Genomic DNA, 17,905 nt, shown 5'->3' on the forward strand with positions numbered 1-17,905 from the left:
CTTATTGCTTGTATTTGAATTTTTTCTTTTCTCTTTTTGATGAGGTTAGCTAGGGGCTTATCAATTTTATTTAATCTTTCAAAGAAATCGCTTTTTGATTCGTTAATTCTTTGAACTATTTTCTTCATCTCAACTGAATTAATTTCTGCTCTAATTTTTATGATTTCTTCCTGTCTTTGGCCTCTGGATTTGTTTAGCTCTTCATTTTGTAAGTGTTGGAGGTACATCATTAGGGTGTTCATTTGTTCCTGTTCTGTTTTCCTAATGTGTGAGTTCACAGTTATGACTTTCCCTCTGAGAACTGCTTTCATTGCATCCCATAAGTTCTGATAAGTTATGCTTGAATTTTCATTGAATTGTAAATATTGTTGAATTTCTTGTTTAATTTCATCTGTGACCCATTGGTTGCTGAGTAGGATGTTGTTTAATTTCCATGTATTTATGGGTTTTTTCTGTTTACTTGTATTGTTTATTTCCACTTTCATTGCACTGTGGTCAGATAATATGCATGGGATACTTTCTGTTTTCTTGCATATACATAAGCATGACCTATGGACCAGTACGTGATCTATTTTAGAAAATGACCAATGTGCAGCTAAAAAATATATATATTCAGCTGTTGTTGGGTAGAACACTGTATATTTCCACTAAGTCCATTTATTTCAAGCTCTGGTTCAGTTCTGCTACTTCTTTGCTAATTTTTTGACTGACTGACCTATCTTTTTTGGATAAGGGGGTGTTAAGGTCTCCTGTTAAGATTGTAGTATTGGATATTAGATTTTTCATGTCCATTAAGATTTGTCTTATATAGTTGGGTGTTCCCGTGTTTGGTGCATATACATTTATGAGTGTTACCTCTTCCTCTTGAATTTTTCCCCTAACAAGTATATAGTGGCCTTCTTTATTTTATTTGATCATTTTTGGTTTGAAGTTGAGACTGTCTGAGTAGAAGATTGCTACCTCTACTTTTTTCTGAGGTGCTGGAGCATGTCATATTGTTTTACATCCTTTGACTTCCAGCCTATGAATTTCTTTTTGAGTTAAATGTGTTTCTTGTATACAGCATATTGTTGGATTGTGTTTCCTAAACCACTGTGCCAGTCTATTTCTTTTAATTGGTGAATTGAGTCCATTTACATTGATGGTTAGAATTGAGATGTATTGATTTACAATCAACTTGCTATTCACCTGCTGTTGTTTACTCCTTTTTGTCCTGTGTTTAATTGTTTTCCATATTTAGTGAGTTTCTTCTGTTCTCATTTGTGGAGTTCTGATCATTTTGGTCCCTCTCTAGAACATCTTTCAGTAGTCTGTGTAGGCTTGGCTTTGTCATCATGAAATTCTTTAGTTGTTCTTTGTCATGAAAGTATTTCACTTCTCCATCAAACTTGAAAGAGAGTTTTGCAGTATAGTAGTCAGGGCTGGAATTTGTTTTCATAGAGGACCTGAAGTACTCTGCTCCATGCTCTTCTTGCCTTCATGGTTTGTGAAGAGAAATCTGGCATTATTCTGATGGGTTTTCCTTTAAATGTGATCTGTTTCTTTTCTCTTGCAGCTCTCAGTATATTGTTCTTGTGCTGGATTTTTGGAATCTTGACTATTATATGTCTCGGTGTGTTTTTAATTGGGTTGAAGTCATTTGGAGTACTGTATGCATCAGTTACCTGAATGTCAGATTGCTTCCTCATATTTGGGAAGTTTTCTGCTATTACTTCTGCCCATATTCTTTTTATATCATTTGTATTGACTCCTTCTTTCTCATTGATACCTATTAGTCTCACATTGTTCATCTTTGCATTGTCTTGCAGATGATGGATTATTTTTTTCCTGCATCCTCGTTGTTTTTAAGAGATCTTTTCTTACCTTTTCACTAGCTGTGACAGCGTCTTCAAGATCTGAAACTCTATTTTCACTTTCACTCATTTTTGCAAGCTTGTGATTGAAATTTTAAGTTCCTCTATATCTCTTTGACTCTGCTTCATGAGATCTATTTCTTTCCTGTATTGTTCATTCAAGGAATCCGTCACTTTTCTAATCTCCTCTATTTTTTTATCAGTGTCTTCTTGAGAAGCAGTTATTAATTCTTTTACTTCAGAGATTATTTCTGATCTGATTTCCCTGTATGTTTCTGCATTTGATTCTTTACTTCAGATGCTATTAATTCAGAGATTTCTTTTTTTTTAATTGCAGAGATAATTCTGATCTGAGTTCCTCTATACCTTTCTGCTGTTGTTTCTTTACTTCAGACGCTATTAATTCATACATTTCAGCTGATCTAGTGTCCTCTGCACTTGTTCTGGGTGGGCTCAACGCCTGAGATTGCATTTTTCTCCTTCTCTTTGTCATTTTGTATAGCATTGACCTCTGATTTTTGATGTAGAGCTTTGGTGCAGTTATAACCTTAGCACTTACTGAAATTTGGGTGCAGTTTGAGTTTGAGTTTATCGAGTTGTGCCTGTTTTGGATCTAGCTGTTGTGCTCAGCTCCTTCCTGATGCAGCCCTAGGAAGTGAACCTGTTGTGCCCCTGGCCTAGGGGGCACAGGGGAGCACAGAAGCTCTCCCACACACTTGCAAGGCCTGGGCTTGGGTTGGATCTGGGGAATACTGAATGCACAGCAGAAGTTCTCACTCACTCGGTGGGCTTGGGGTACGGGCTCCAGAGGTGTCCTGAGGGTGCAGCAGAGGGTCTCACTTATGTGGCATGCCTGGGTTTTGGTCTGGAGAGTTCCCACGGGCACACAGGAGCCGAAAGCTCTCCTACACACTTGCTGGCCCTGGGCTTGGGCTGGATCTCTAATTTCTTTTAAATCCCATGATATGTATGTTTATGGGTTTTTCACAAATAAGTAAAATTTTAAAATAGTACATTAAAATTGGAAGTTCTTAATGATATAGTGAGAAAAACATATCAATAAAAATACAGTTAAAAACACTAAGTGAAAATTAAATAACTATTAAAGACAAAAGTAACATAAAATATGAAACGAAGTATAATGTATGATTTGAGCAAGTTATGCAGCCTAAGAGCAGTTAATCCACTAGACCTGGATGCTTGTTTAATTCTTCTTTCTATAGCCCAGGTTCAGAGATATTGGGCTAGTTCCTTATCTTCTGAGTCAAATGTCTTGTGTTCTACAGAAAATAATATTTGCATAATCATAAAATATGTAAACTAATTCATTGATTTCAATTGATAAAATCAATCAATAGGTAAAATTAATAAAATTAAATATACTTACAGAGTAAAATGCAAATACTATATACCGTAGCAAAAAGATAGAAAAAAGGTGAGTTGGGTGGTAAGTAGCGAGATAGGGTGGAGGGACCGACAGGAGCAGTAAAGAACCTTATGGTGTGTTGTGTTCTTCTGCCACCTTGGAGAGATAAGGACCACAGTGTGCTCCTGTTCACACCTCCACCAAATGCGTGCTGAATCTTGGTCCCCAGGCAGCACTGGTTCCCAGTGCAGGGGCTGGGGGTGGGGGGGTGCAGGTGGGAAGTGTATGGCCATGAGAGCAGAGCCTTCAGGAATAATTTATGTCTTTCCCAGAAAAATCTCATTTTTACATTCCTGGTAAATTCTCATGGGTCTGAATTAGTTACTGAAAAAACAGTTATATTGGGAGGCTATCCATCATGTTTTATTCTTTCTTGTATATTTCTTTTTGTTTTTACCCCTTCTTTCTCTTTTTCTTTTTTTTTTCTTCTTCTTTTTTCTCTCTTCTCCTCCTTCTCCTTCTCCTTCACCTTCTTCTGTTTTCCACCATAACTTGAAACAGTTCAAGGCCCTCTGGTTATGGCTGCCTGTCTTGGAGTTCCCAGTCTCCAGAACTATAATCCACAATAAGCTCTTTTTCTTTACACCTAGCCTCAGGTGTTCTCTTACAGTGACAGCAAACCAACTAAAATAATACCTATACTGACAAAACAAGAATTCAAATGTTAAACATAGTATTAAAATTCATAATAGTAAATAAAAGGAAAGTAGAAAACAATATAACAAAACACAAGCAGAGGAAAGAAAATGGAAGGGTGGTATACATGAGCTGTTTCTCACCATCACTCAACATTCTCATCACTTATAATAGACACTGAGGGCCAGAGAGACGGCTCAGTGGAATAAGCGCTTCCCGGGCAAGTGCAAGGGCCTGAGTTCAATCCCCGGTTCCAAAAAAAAAAAAGACACTAAACAAGTAGATAAATCTGAAAATGCTGTATGCATAGAAATAGAAGTTACAATTATAGTGCTAACCACCAAAGGAATTAAAAACAAAATTTTGACACAAGAAACATTTTATATTTAATGCTATCTTGTGTTTTCAAAAACTGTTAATTTGATGATAACAGTACGTAATATAACAACCATTGTTAATTTTCTATTTTTGTTTTGCAATTCTGGACAATTTTTACTGTTTCATATTGTTTTTTGCTTTATTTGTTTTTACTTTATCCCCTTTAAAATAATAATAATAAATATTTTAAAAATAGTTTAAACTAAATATATATATATATATATATATATACACACACACATATATTACTTTAAAACAAATATTCCCAGTTCAACTTTATCATTTTAGGTTTAAGATACATCAGAAAAGTATGACATATCTATTTTTAAAGTTTTGTGGTCTGAACATGTATGTTTTCCAGATAGAGCTAAGCCACTTCGTAGCCTGTCTCTGCATGGTGTTATTTTCCAAAGAAATAGTAACCCACATCCAAAAATAACAAAGGCCATTTACATCCTCACTGCAGTGTCATGAAAACATCAAAGGGAGATTTTGTTCATAACACAGAACAAAAATCTCTTAAAGTCTTTCTGTGACCCTTTCTCAACATCTTCTACCATGTGGTAGCTGCTCCAAAATTTCTCTTCTCTTTCAAGTTTACCCCCCCAAAAAAATCCCACATGGTCTCCACTCTTCTGCTCTCTGCTTCTCTCCCTCCCTCTTCTTTCTGTTCTTACTTTCTTTGAAAGTCTCTGCCTCTTCAAATATAAATCAAGCTTTTCCTGATGCCCACATATCTCCTTACCTCTAGAATCCTCCCTTTTTTTTTCTGGGAAACTGGCATCATTATGATAGCACATCTAAAGGAAAGACAAATTTGAATTTCAAGAAAACCTACACCAAATATTTGAGATATAACTTGCTGCAATCTAGTTACAGAACTATGTTTCTTACTCCAAGACATTTAAAGATAGGGACTGGTCTTAACATCTTTACGTTCTCTATGTTAACAGCATTCCTCACAGTGTAAATGTTTCTCACGTCAAAGGTACCCTGACACTGTAATTTGAATATAGCTTTTATGGTCCCAGGTGTGGGGAAAAAGGAAGGAAGCTGACCACCTGCTGTGGAGCAGGCACCTCGCTTGCGCAGCGCTGATAGATCACTCTTCTTTTTTGGATCATTAATTCTCAACTGAAGCAAGAAAGGTACATGTGGAACAGTGTACGAAATTTGAAAGAGTCTTCCACGTAAGTCTGATAATCTCCACTGTGTGTGCGAATACAACGCCATAAAACCTCCTTAGGCATCTGACACACATAAACTAAGATGCTTTACCATCAGGGGTGTGTCCAAAATACTGTTTGAACTTTGAATGTTGGTTCTGGAGGGAGAAAGAGTAAGAAGCACTGATGGAAACCGTGTGTGTGTGTGTGCGTGTGTGTGTGTGTGTGTGCGCGCGCATGCACGCGTGTGTGTGCTTGTGCGCTCCCACTATATGTATATATGTGTATACGTAGAATGCATACATGTCCAAAAATGCCCACTAGGTGGCAAGCCCACATCTCAAATATTAACAATTACTGAGATCTTCCTGTGAATGTCTGTGGCACTTAATAATTCAAACCAAATTCCTGAAAGGCCAAGATTATATTTTGTACAATTTTGGGATTATGCCAATTCACTTTTTGATGATGGTCTCACAAATAACATCTAGGAAGAAAGGCTAAACTTATCTCCATTATTTCTAGAATCTACTATAGCTAAAATAACAGTACTAATGCAGATAAATTAAATTCCCTTACTAAACCACCTATTTTCATATCTAGGCTTCAAAACTAATTGTAGGGATAAATACGTGACAAGACCAGGGCTGGGCTCCAAGCAGCTTCACTGCAGAAGCCAGGCATTTAACTAAGATGCATTTCTACTTCTCACTAAGGTGAGAAAGGTAGATCCAGGAAGGAATGGTGATGCTCCTTCCTCTCTGCCCCCCATGACTGTCAGATGTAGCTCTCCACTACGGAACCCAGTCTGAACTTGACTTTTTCGAGACAGGGTCACACTATGTACCCCACAATGCCTTGAACTCCAAACCATCCTGCTTTGGTCTCCAGAGTGCTGGGACTGCAGGTGCACACACCCACACCCAGCCTTGGGCTCTGCAGCTGTACACAGTCCTACCTTATCGAGTTTGTCCCTCAGCACTAGCTAGACATGCCACCAATCTCTCCCACCCCCAGCCATATGTACTTTGTCTTCTGTTTCCTGAACAAGACCTTATCTTGTGTACCTCTGGGTCTCTAAAAATACAACCATTCCTGTTCTGAAAACCTTCTCCCCAGATTCTGCAGGGGTCATCTAGTTGCATATGTCTCCTTGAGGATTCCTTATTCTAAAAAGCCCTTTCAGAGTCTACCAGCAACGAGGCACTGCTAACTCAGTGCGTCATCATGTTATCTCACCCTGTGCCTAGCTGTCTTGCCACTAGGGAGAACATTCCCTGAGGGTGTGCGTGGCATCATTCCAATTTTATGTCCTTAGCACCAAACCCAGTCCCTGACATGTCAAGGGTGCTCTGTAAATTTATGACTGAATGAATCAGAGAATAAACATGGAATATAATAATATTTCACAGACTCTAAACATTTTCAGTATTCAAATTCTGGAATAAGAAAGAAAATTATTAAGTAGTCTTCTACAGGGGTACAGGAGGAGATGGAGGATCAAAGGGCCAGAGGCAGACAGAGCTCAGCAGGGAGGTAGAAGTTCTATTATAGAGGCTCCAAAGAACTTCCTTTCTCTCATGGCCCCAAGGGAAAGGTTTTGATGTCCTTCAAAAAGTGTGAGTACTGTAGTCCCTTCTTATGCAGAGTCAGTTATGTGTGGTCCACAGAAGTCTAAAAATATTAAATAGGAAATTCTATAAATAAATAATTTATAAATATTAAATAATAATTACAGTAAGTTGCTAACTAACTAATGAATTATTCCCAGGAGAAAATTTGTAAATCAGATTCATTCATACATCTGAAAAAGTGAATTTTAACATCTAAAGAATTAAAAAATAGCAGGCCTCCAAAATTCAAAGACTCAATCTGAAAATGGGCACTGGAAATGAATATACACTTCACAGATGAAGAGACACAAATGGCAAATAAATATATGAAAAAATGTTCAACATCCTTCGTCATTCAAGAGGTACAAATTAAAACAAAGCTGAGACACCATCTTATGCCAGAAAGAATGGCTGTCATCAAGAAGTCAACCAATGACAAATGCTATAGAGACTGTGGGGAAAAAGGAACCCTTCTCCACTGTTGGTGGGAGTGCGGGCTGGTACAACCATTATGGAAATCAGTATGAAGTTTCCTTAAAAAGCTAGGATTGGAGGTCCCATTCAAGCCAGCTATTGCCCTCCTAGCTATTTTTCCAAAAGAGTTGAAATCATTACACCACAGCGATGTACTTGCACCCATGTTTATAGCAGCACAATTTGTCATAGCTAAATCTGGGGAACAACCCAAATGTCCATCAACTGAGGAATGGATAAAAAAGATGTGGTGTTTTTGCACAAAAGTATTATTCAGTTATAAAAAAGATCAATTCAAGGCTTTTTTAGACAAATAGATGCAACTGGACACTATATTGGTAAGTGAAATAGTAAATCAGATCCACATGTGCAAACATTGTATTATCTCACTAGTGTGAGAACCTGAAAGAGTAACTAAAATCTGAAAGGTACAATGGATATTGTGAAATGGAAGAATTTGTTCAGTGGGAAGAAAGAACTGGGATGAGGAAAAGGACAAATGAAAGAAGGGAAAAAGATATATTTAGGGAGACATGCAGGATAGGTTGGACAATTGTACCGCCAATTTCTGCTGGTCTTTTGAAAGGAGAAGTTAACGTTTAAATTTTTTTTCTTTTATTAATTTTTTCTTTTTAATTTCTTACAACTTTTTTGTTATTGTTTTGTTTTGCTTTGCTTTTTCTTTAAACCAAGCTTGCACTTCTATATCCAGTGACCTCAACAACTAATTTGAAGATACGTGATTCAGTAACCATTGTTGAATTCCTATTACTTTGTTTAATGGAATTTTGTATCACTTCTCATGTTGTCTTTTTCTATCACTATTTTGTATTCTTTAAAAAGTAAAAAAAAAAATATTTTAAAAAGTGAGTTTTATACATCTTTGACATAATATATATAATGTAAAACATAAAAAACAAACACAAGGGTTGGCCAAATAACTCAGTGGATTAAAGCACCTGCTTAGGCAGATGCAGGGGTTGGAGGTTTGCTCCCCAGCCTGCCATGCCAGCCCTGCCCCATGGGCAAGCTGAGACGATGACTGAGACTGGGCATGGTAGCAGGCACCTGTAATCCCAGCGCGTCCGAGGCTCAAAACAGAAGAATCACTACAAGTCCCATCTATGTTGTGAGACCCTATAGGCCCTGCACTAAATACATAAAAAATAAACATGCACACAAATACTATATACTGTTGCACTGTACAACAAGCACATGGCAGCACAACTGTGACAGTGTCCAACAGATATGTGACTTGTTTCTGAAATTTGTTCATATCTATGAAAGTTTGTAACACAAAGTCCTTTGGTATCTGTGAAAGTTGACAACTTGAATGTTTTTTAAGTTGGGACTTATTGTGTAGCACATTTGTTATGGCTTACATGGAGATGTCATCCCACACCCACCTGGCTCATACGTGGGCACTTTCAGCGGTGGCTGCATCTATAGTGTACGAATGTAAACTAAAGGTGTGTACTCAGTAAATTAGTCCACTGACTGGTTTAGTAGTTTTGGGTGTGGTTAATGGCAAGGCACACCCTGGATGTGAGTGGCACCACCCAAAAGGTTGCAAGCCTGGGTGGGATAAAAGGGAAATGGAGGATGCTACTGCTCACTGCCTTCAGCCAGCCATGCCACAGGCCATTTATCCTCTGCCATGCCACCCTGTCTTGGAACCAGCTCACTATGGACTACATCCTCTGAAAACTGTGACCCAAGATAAAACTTTCCTCTTTTCTCTTGCAGATGTTGAATATTTTGGCCCAGCAACAAAAAAGTAACTAAGATAATACTGTAACATAATTGTTCTATTTTATTATTAGAGTTGCTAATCTCTTACTGTTCCTAATTTCTATGTTAAACTTTACCATATGTACAAGGTGTTATCAAAACATACAATGAATATTCAAGGCATAAAATACAAGTATAACAAAGGTGCATTGCCTCTAATCGCCCTCAGAATACTTCCTCTCACTTCAACACATTCATCTCGTCCTTTTTATCACTTTCTGAAGCAGCACAGAAGTCTTCTCTCATCAGTGTCGTTAGCTGCACTGTCCTAGCTGCCTAAGTGTCCTGAATCAATTCACAGGGTTTACCTTTTATGGTCATTTTGACTTTCAGGAAGATATAGAAGCTATACAGTGTCCAATCCAATGAATGAAATTGTTGAGCACACACTATAGAGTTGTTATTTGATAGAAATTGCAGTAAGTGTTTGGAATTAGGGACATCAAACTGACCACAAAAAGACTCATGAAAGGAATTCCAAAAGTGTTTTAGAAAGTGGCAAGAACAAGGGGATAAATATGTTCAAAAGGAGGAGGAATATTTTGATGGGACCTAATGGCAATGTGTCTTTTACTATAATAATTTTAACCAATTTTTATTAACATTCACCATAGTCTTTTATCATATTTTGAACATATAGAAAAAAACACAATGAATGAAGGTTTGATGTTCTCTCAGATTTTAGGCATCTGCTGGGTGTCTTGAAACTTCCTTATCTCCTATGGATTAACCAGATTATGGAGTGTACAAAGGAGCCTTCCCTACCTCCAACACCCCACCATCCTCTATATCAGGTGAATCCTGGACTATTTTCATATCAATTCTCCTTGTTCTCCATTAAAACTCCTCATTAAAACGAGTATTTGTTTGCATAAAATTTCTTAACACCCATATCAGCTAGAGAAATAAATATTTCCTGGGGCCTCCACCAGAGACGTTTTAGAACAGTTGATTTCTAATTTATTTAATAACAGACTTCAAGGCAGGACTAAGGATAGTTCTGCTCCGCAGCCCTGGGAGAGTAAGACTAATTTTGTCATCAAGACACATAAAGATCCACATTTATCCCTTAGAATATTTACATACTTATGAATTATTAATTCTATTTTATAAGTTTATTATGTTAAACAGTAAGTACTTAACAGGAAACATATCATAAAAATAAAGTATTATATTTTAATATATTGAGTGTTTAAAAAAGCATAAAAATTTTTAATATTCACTGGTTTTTTGTATACAAAGTCTAAAAAAGAACATCAGAAATAAATTCTCTTATGAACTACAATAAAATACCAAGAGTACACTACAAAAAAGTAATCTTTATTTCAATTATTACTCTCTGGCAGTCTGCACACAATGACAACAGCACGTTCTATACTCAGGCATCACTTACATTGACAGCACATGCCCTTTGCTTTCCTGAGCTTTTTGTAGGACATACTTGATATAGGAACATAAAAAAATCAATAAAATAAATTACTAAATTCTTGAGATGTATTGTGCATTTAGAGTAAACAGCATTTTCACATCAGCCATGTATTTCCTTACGAAACCTAAAAGATACCATCAGAAGTAAATTCCTATGTGGACTACAATGTAAACACAAACAGAAGCCTACCACAAAAATAAACTTTGCTTCAACTGTCAGCCCCTCAGCAGTCTTCACATGGCAACTGCATGTTCCACACACAAGTATCATTTTACACCGTTTTGTTTTCCTAATTTCTTATAGGGCACAGTTGACCTTTCTGGTTTTCCTGTGGGTCATGGTAGGTCTTCGTGATGTTGTGTTTCTCTGTTTACCTATCGTTTCTCCATCGTGCTCCTCAATTTTTTTTTTTTTGCATAGCTCTCTGGGTGTTAACATTTTGTTTTTCCTCTGCTGTAAATGCTCTCTTATAAGCACCAGTCCTAATACTCCAAGAAAATTCTCTGTGATAGTTTGCACTTGTTATCTTACTATCTAACTATTTGCTACACATATGTTTAGGATTGAATAAAACACAACCCGTGGCCAGGGCCTTGTGTTTCAAGTGACATCATACTTTCTGCATAACTTATCAACATCTGCTCAATGTTTGGCTTTGTGTTGAAAGTTTCTCTCTTAGGTTTACATTTTGTTGAAGTTTCCCTATCAATATTTCTACCATGGTGAAATGTTGACATCAGCAGTACCAGTTTGCTTTGAAGAGTGCACTATATAATTCTCTGTCTTGAAATTGCAACATTCCATTTGGAATTTCTGCTTTGCTCCTGTGTACAGTTCCTGTGCTGGTCAACTTCTGCTCTGTTAGCAAATGGTTTTTTGTTTTGTTTTCATTATTTGGGACAGAGTCTCACTATGCAGTTCAGGGCAGGCCTTGAGCTCACTTTGCTACCTAGGCTGGTCCCAAACTCACCGCAACCTTCCTGCTTCAACCTCCCAAGTGCTGGGATTACAGGCATACACCACTATGCCCAGCTCTCTACTAGCAAATACAACATAAATTGGAAACTGGTAAACCAGTTGTTGAATGTCATATTCTCATTAGTTTGGGAGATGGGAGCAACAAATCTGTTTACAGTATCATTCAATTTATGACTGTAAGAATAAGCACCTGATAGCTGAGTTTCAAGGTAAATAAATTGAAAGCATAATGTCTTCAAATCTTCAAGGACATACATTGTTATGCCATCATTTTTCCATAAGTCTTTTACATTCATTCCCGTTATCACTATGAGAAATCTATGCTAAGTAGAGCAGATCCATGAATGCTTTCAGTTCAGCTAGTGAGGCATCAAAATCAATACATTTTTTAATATGGCTGCTGGTGTATACAGAACATTTTACTTGCATTTCAGCCTTTGGGAATTTCACAGCATTTTGTCGCATTTTATCTGTTACAATTTCCAGCATTGTATGACAATGATGGCATTTGGTCCAATACATTTCACCCCTGCCAAAACCCTCACTATATTTTCAGGCCTAGTTCTAACATTGGATTGTTCCACTTGGTTGTGTGGCCATTTTGTGACATTTCAACTAGTCAAATATGTACTCACATTGCTGGGGTCTTTTGGTCAACCGAATCAAGGAGGTTTACATTCCCTGTGTCTGTATCAGTTGAGTCTTGCCCCATTTAACTGTCACAGGAACTTTGGGTCCCACAGCCAATGTCAAAGGCATCACCATCATCATCATCATCCACCCACACCATTCTTCTGTTATGAAAGCATGTATTTTACCATAGTGTATCATCCATGCATGAGTAATCTGATGATTCACTTTTGACCTCCTCAAAACTTGCAAATCTGGTTTTTCATGTGTCATAATACTGAACTAGGCTACTTCTACCAGAAAAATCAAAAGAAAGTTTTTTGAAAAACAAATCATGGAATATTATGGGTCTATTGGACCCTCTGTGATGCTCAGGTAAATATAAGCAAAAAAACCCCACATAAAGTGGGTCCAAATTCCATTTTGACACTTTTGCAAACATGCATACTCCTTGCCACTCATCATACCAAGTCAGTAAACACATAGATTGTTTCCTGTATCCCTCAGGGAAAAATACTAAAAGGCTCAGCTGGCTACTTGTTATGGTTTGTGTCTAGTTCCCCTCCTCCCCCAAAGCCTCATACAGTCATGGGGCAGCTTCTGGAGTCTGTGATTGATTTTTGTGGTTGTGGGTGCTACACCTGCCCTGGGACAGGTAATTTGAATTTCAAGGTAAGGAGGGGAGAGAGGCTAGCTAGCTGCCTGAACTGCTGCTATTCCCTTTGCTGTTGCTCTTTGCCACCACCATGAACAGCTGCTCTGTGCCACCATGTGCCACTCTGCCTTGGAGCCAGCTGAGTATGGACTGAAACCTTCATCAACTATCAGCTAAATAAATCTTTCTTCTTTAATTTTGGGTGTTGGGTATTTGTCCCAGCGATAAGAAAAGAATAACTGGGATACTGCCATAATGCTGAAGTACAAATTATAGTAGAAAAGTAAGGGATGGGTCTATTGGACCCAGGTTTATTGCTGAGCTTAATTGTTTTGCATGTATTAGGTTTTTTTATGTGTATCAGTTTTTATGTTTGATAGAGCTGCCAATAACAAGGAAACAAGAACTATAAACAACAACAATTTGTTGCCTTAGAGTTCTGAATTCTAGAAGTCTGAAATTAAAGTATCCATAGGGTTGTTTCCTTCAGAAGACTGTGAGAAAAAATTGTCAGGTTCCTCTTTTCAAGCTCCTAACAGCTTTCTACAGTTTCTGATACTCTTTGCCCCTGCAGAAACACCACTCTAGCTGCCTTCATCTCACCATGGTATTCTCCATATGTGTCTGGTATGCACTACCCCTGTATAAGTGCATCTGTTACAAAGGGTCAGCTTAAGTGCACATTTTTTTTTCTTTTCTTTTCTTTTGGTGGTGGTGGTGAGGAGTGGTGGCTGAGAATTAGACCCAGGACCCTGAGCACACTAAGTAAGTGCTCTATCACTGAGCTACATCTCCAGCCCTAGACTCCATCTTAGCTAATTAAAACACAACCATTCTATTTCCAAATAAATCCACATGCCAACGCACCAGGGCTTAGGAGTTCAGCATAAGAATTTTAGAGGGGCAGAATTCAACTTATAACATTCACCATTTTTTTTTGAAACAGGGTCTCACTATGGATCCTGGGCTGGACTTGAACTCATATCAATCCTCCTGCCTTAGCCTCCCAAGTACAGCCCTGAGCCACCACACCCAGCTCAAGACACATCTTTTGGCACATGATTTGAAGTAGGGCAAAATGGTTGAATTAGGACAGACTGGGGAAAGTAGGAAATCACCATTAAGAGTGAGCTTTGGGCTGGGATGTGCTCGGCCGTGCAGCACCTACTCAGTGCACTTGAGGGCCTGAATTTGATTCCTGGTACAAAGAAAAGTAAATTCTGACATGCATATGCTACTTGAAAGTTTTTTAAAAATCCCTTGAAGAAGTTATGCTGCATACCTAGAATAGAACTTGTGACTGCTTTAAATAATCAGGTCTCAGGAAAGCAGGGAAGGACTTCCCATAAAATTAAATTGACATGCAACATATAAGTATAGATACCAACACAGATAAAGTACATCAACACATATGCCTATATCTTACTTTGGAAAAGGTATAAAACTAAAGCAGAATTGTATGGATTTGGCTAGCTTCTTTTAGAATCTGTACAAAGATTTAAATATTTTTGTTTTGAGAATTAAAAAAATAAAAAGAATGTAGCCAGGCATGGTGGTGCATTCCTATAATCCTACAACACCCAGGAGGCTAAGGTAGGAGGATCACCATGGGTTGGAGGCCAGCCTGGGCTATTTAGTGAATTCAAGGCCAGACTGAACTATGTAGCAAAATCCTGCCTCAAAACAGGAAACAAACAACAACAAAAAGCAGAATGTCTCTTGAAACATATGTAAAATTCTTCAAGTGTGGTTTTGGGTTTTTGGTTTTTTTTTTTTTTTTTTTCGGTATTGGGGATTGAACTCAGGACCCTGTGCTTGTCAGGCAAGCGCTTATTCTACTGAGCTATCTCTCCAGCCCTCAAGTGTGATTTTTGGTTACAAACTGGGACCACTTCCCCACTACTCCTGAACACCACAACCTTACAAATATATATCCAAGAGGCATAATGAAAAGTGACAGGAATATATTACCCATTCAAAACTGTTACTATTTTACAGGTACAATTACTTATACTGGGTAACTACTTTCTGCAACCTAGTAGAACTTCTATCTCTATGCTAATTTATATATCCTCTGTCCTCAAGGCTGGAATGAGAGTAGGTTCTGAGACAGTAGAGATGTAGCAAGACTGTGAGCCACAATGAACTCTCCTTCCTGGGCAACCCACAGAAGACAATGTATCCTCCACAAGAAGAAACTGTTCATCAAGAGATAATCATACTTTCAGAAAATTCCTCTGGGTTATAAGGCACATAATAAATATAAAGCAAATCATTTTAAACCACTTTCAAGCTGGGTAAGGCATAAATAAAAATGGAGTAAACACAAAAATCTTATGAATGAGGTTTATATAGGACAAGGAAAGTGATGGGGAACTGGAAAAGAGACATCAAGAAATTGGATGAACCCAAACCATAGTCAGGAAACAATTGATTGACAGAGTCAGGCACAAACCCCAGGTCAATCTGGGGCCTTTGCGTGTCCAGAGCTGGGAGGGGTGTGTGGCGCTCAGAACTTTTAAGTGTGTACATCTCCTACAGCAGACACAGGAGGAAAGCCTGGCCTGGAAACTGCGGTCAAAGTGGAAGGGGAGGAGAATGCAGAAAGAGATTACAGGGAGTCAAGGCCTAACAACAACTGTGTATTGGGAAAACAATTTTGTTCAAGAGGGCTATTTATAGGGATGTTTTTCCTCAACACTCCCTTCCCCCACCTCCTCCCTTTTGTGTTTAAAGGCGCCTGGCAGATTGGTAAAGGGTTACAGGCAGTGTACAGGAAACTATGGAACACAATGAACGGGGCGGTGCCCTCCTCAGAACTCTCCTTCTGCAGTGTTCAGACACCCTGGAAGGAGACAGATGGAGACAGAACGTCAGTTCCGCTCCCCTATGATTGTCTTTCCTCAAGCTAGAAAAAAGGAGATGTGCCCAAAGTGGGCTTGGTACACAATGAGAGGGGATGCAGAGGCAGAACGAAGTAACAAAACTAAAGCAAAGTTATTGAAATAAGTAGGTTTGTGACCTCTGTCTTGAGGACTTCTATATTCTTTGATGAATGAAGGTTTTTCTACCAAAACATTGTCCAGTTTGGGATCACCAACAATAGCACATAGGCAAGAGAAACCCTCTCAAACCCAGCTGCTGAGAAGAACCCAGAACCTATGGCTAGGTCCTTAGGGCAGATCCTACCAGGCCCTGGAGGCTGCAGCCAGTACAAACAGCCAGAACAGAGGCCCCAAGACAAAAGGATCCAAATTCAGGCTTAGAGCCTGAGGCTAGAGGCTGAGTAGATTCAGATGTGGGTATAATAGTAATTCAACCCAGGGTACTTGGCTCTCTCTCTGGTCTTGTGAAGTCCCTTTTTCACATGTGGCTCTAGGAAGGAAGTGTCCCGCTGCTGTTTGGCAGATCCAGGACCCATGGGGTGGTGGGACAAGGGGGCCCTTTGCTATCTGGTTTGATCATTGCTTCTGAAATCCTGAGGAGTCTTTCAATGCCAAAACTATGCATATGGATCAAATATCATTATGATCTTTAAAAATATTCACTAAAACATAGGAGATCTCTTTTTCTAGCAATACGGTATTTAGCCACAAAAAAAATTAGAGTACAACTAAAATATTAGTGGAGAATTTTTTTCTCAATAATTTGAAATATTATATGTGATGTCTCATCTCTAATCCTACCCTTCCAGTTTCCACTAAGTACTATATTCCATACTATCAAATCACATCTCCTCCTGTTCTTTACTCTCATATTGCTGATATGTGAAAAAGTATGTTTTATCTTTCAAAAAAAAAAAAAAAAGGTTTTTACACTTACTATTCTCTAGAACCAAATTGTATTCTGAGATGTGGATAGGAGGATGTATACCAGCCTCTCTCTCATTGGTCAATGCAGTTCTACAAATTCAGTAACTGAAAAGGAATTAAAATGTATAGTGAGAAAGAAGACCATATAACGGCTAAGTTTGTTCTTCAACTTTTAGTCTGAGAGTGTTCATTTAAAGTCCCCTTCTTCTTAGGTAGGCGAGATAGCTCAGTGGACTAAATGCCTGCTTTGGCAGGTGCAGGTACCAGGGACTGGATCCCCCGTACCACATGCCATGCCAGAACTGGGCCATGAAGTCAAGGCATGGTGGTGCAGGCCTGTAACCCCAGCACTGAGGAGGCTGAAAACAGGAGGATCACTAAGAGCCTGGGCTGCATAGTGAGACCCTATAACAACCAAATATATAAAACAAACAAAATCCCCTTCTGATAGGGGCTTTCTATGTAGTCTATTTTGGCTTTAAACATGCTATGTAGCCCAGGTTGGCCTGGAACTCTTGGTCTTCCTACCTCAGCTTCCTGAGTGTGGGCATTACAAACCTAGGTCAACCAACCCTACCTCCCCATTCTTATCACTGCACCTGCTTGCCCTTTAAGCCCTTTAAGAAGCAACACTGGCTTTCTTTCTGGCAGAGATGGTAGAGTAATGGGGTCTCAGAGTAGGAGACTGATTCAGGTTTGAGTTCCTTCCTTCCCATCATGTTGACCTCCTTTCACTCAGTTTTTTTTTTTTTTTTTTTTTTTTTTTTTTTTTGTGGTACCAGGGATTGAACTCAGGACCCTGCGCTTGCCAGGAAAGCACTTATTCTACTGAGCTATCTCCCCAGCCCCACTCAGTTGTATTTGATGAGGGAGTGGTAATGTGGTCCTTCTACCTGCTTCAGCTCCTAAGGAATATTATTCAATTTCATTTACACACTTGGAAGTAAACTTTTTCAACATCACCTAAATTGAAGGATCCAGACACAGAGAACTGCAGTACTGGAGCTTGGAATGCACAGCTTTTTAGAAGCCCCTTTGCTCTGGTCATCCTCATCCTTTCAGCA

The sequence above is a fragment of the Octodon degus genome, unplaced genomic scaffold, assembly GCF_000260255.1.
Source record: "Octodon degus isolate 3935 unplaced genomic scaffold, OctDeg1.0 scaffold00053, whole genome shotgun sequence".
NCBI classification, from domain to species: Eukaryota; Metazoa; Chordata; class Mammalia; order Rodentia; family Octodontidae; genus Octodon; species Octodon degus.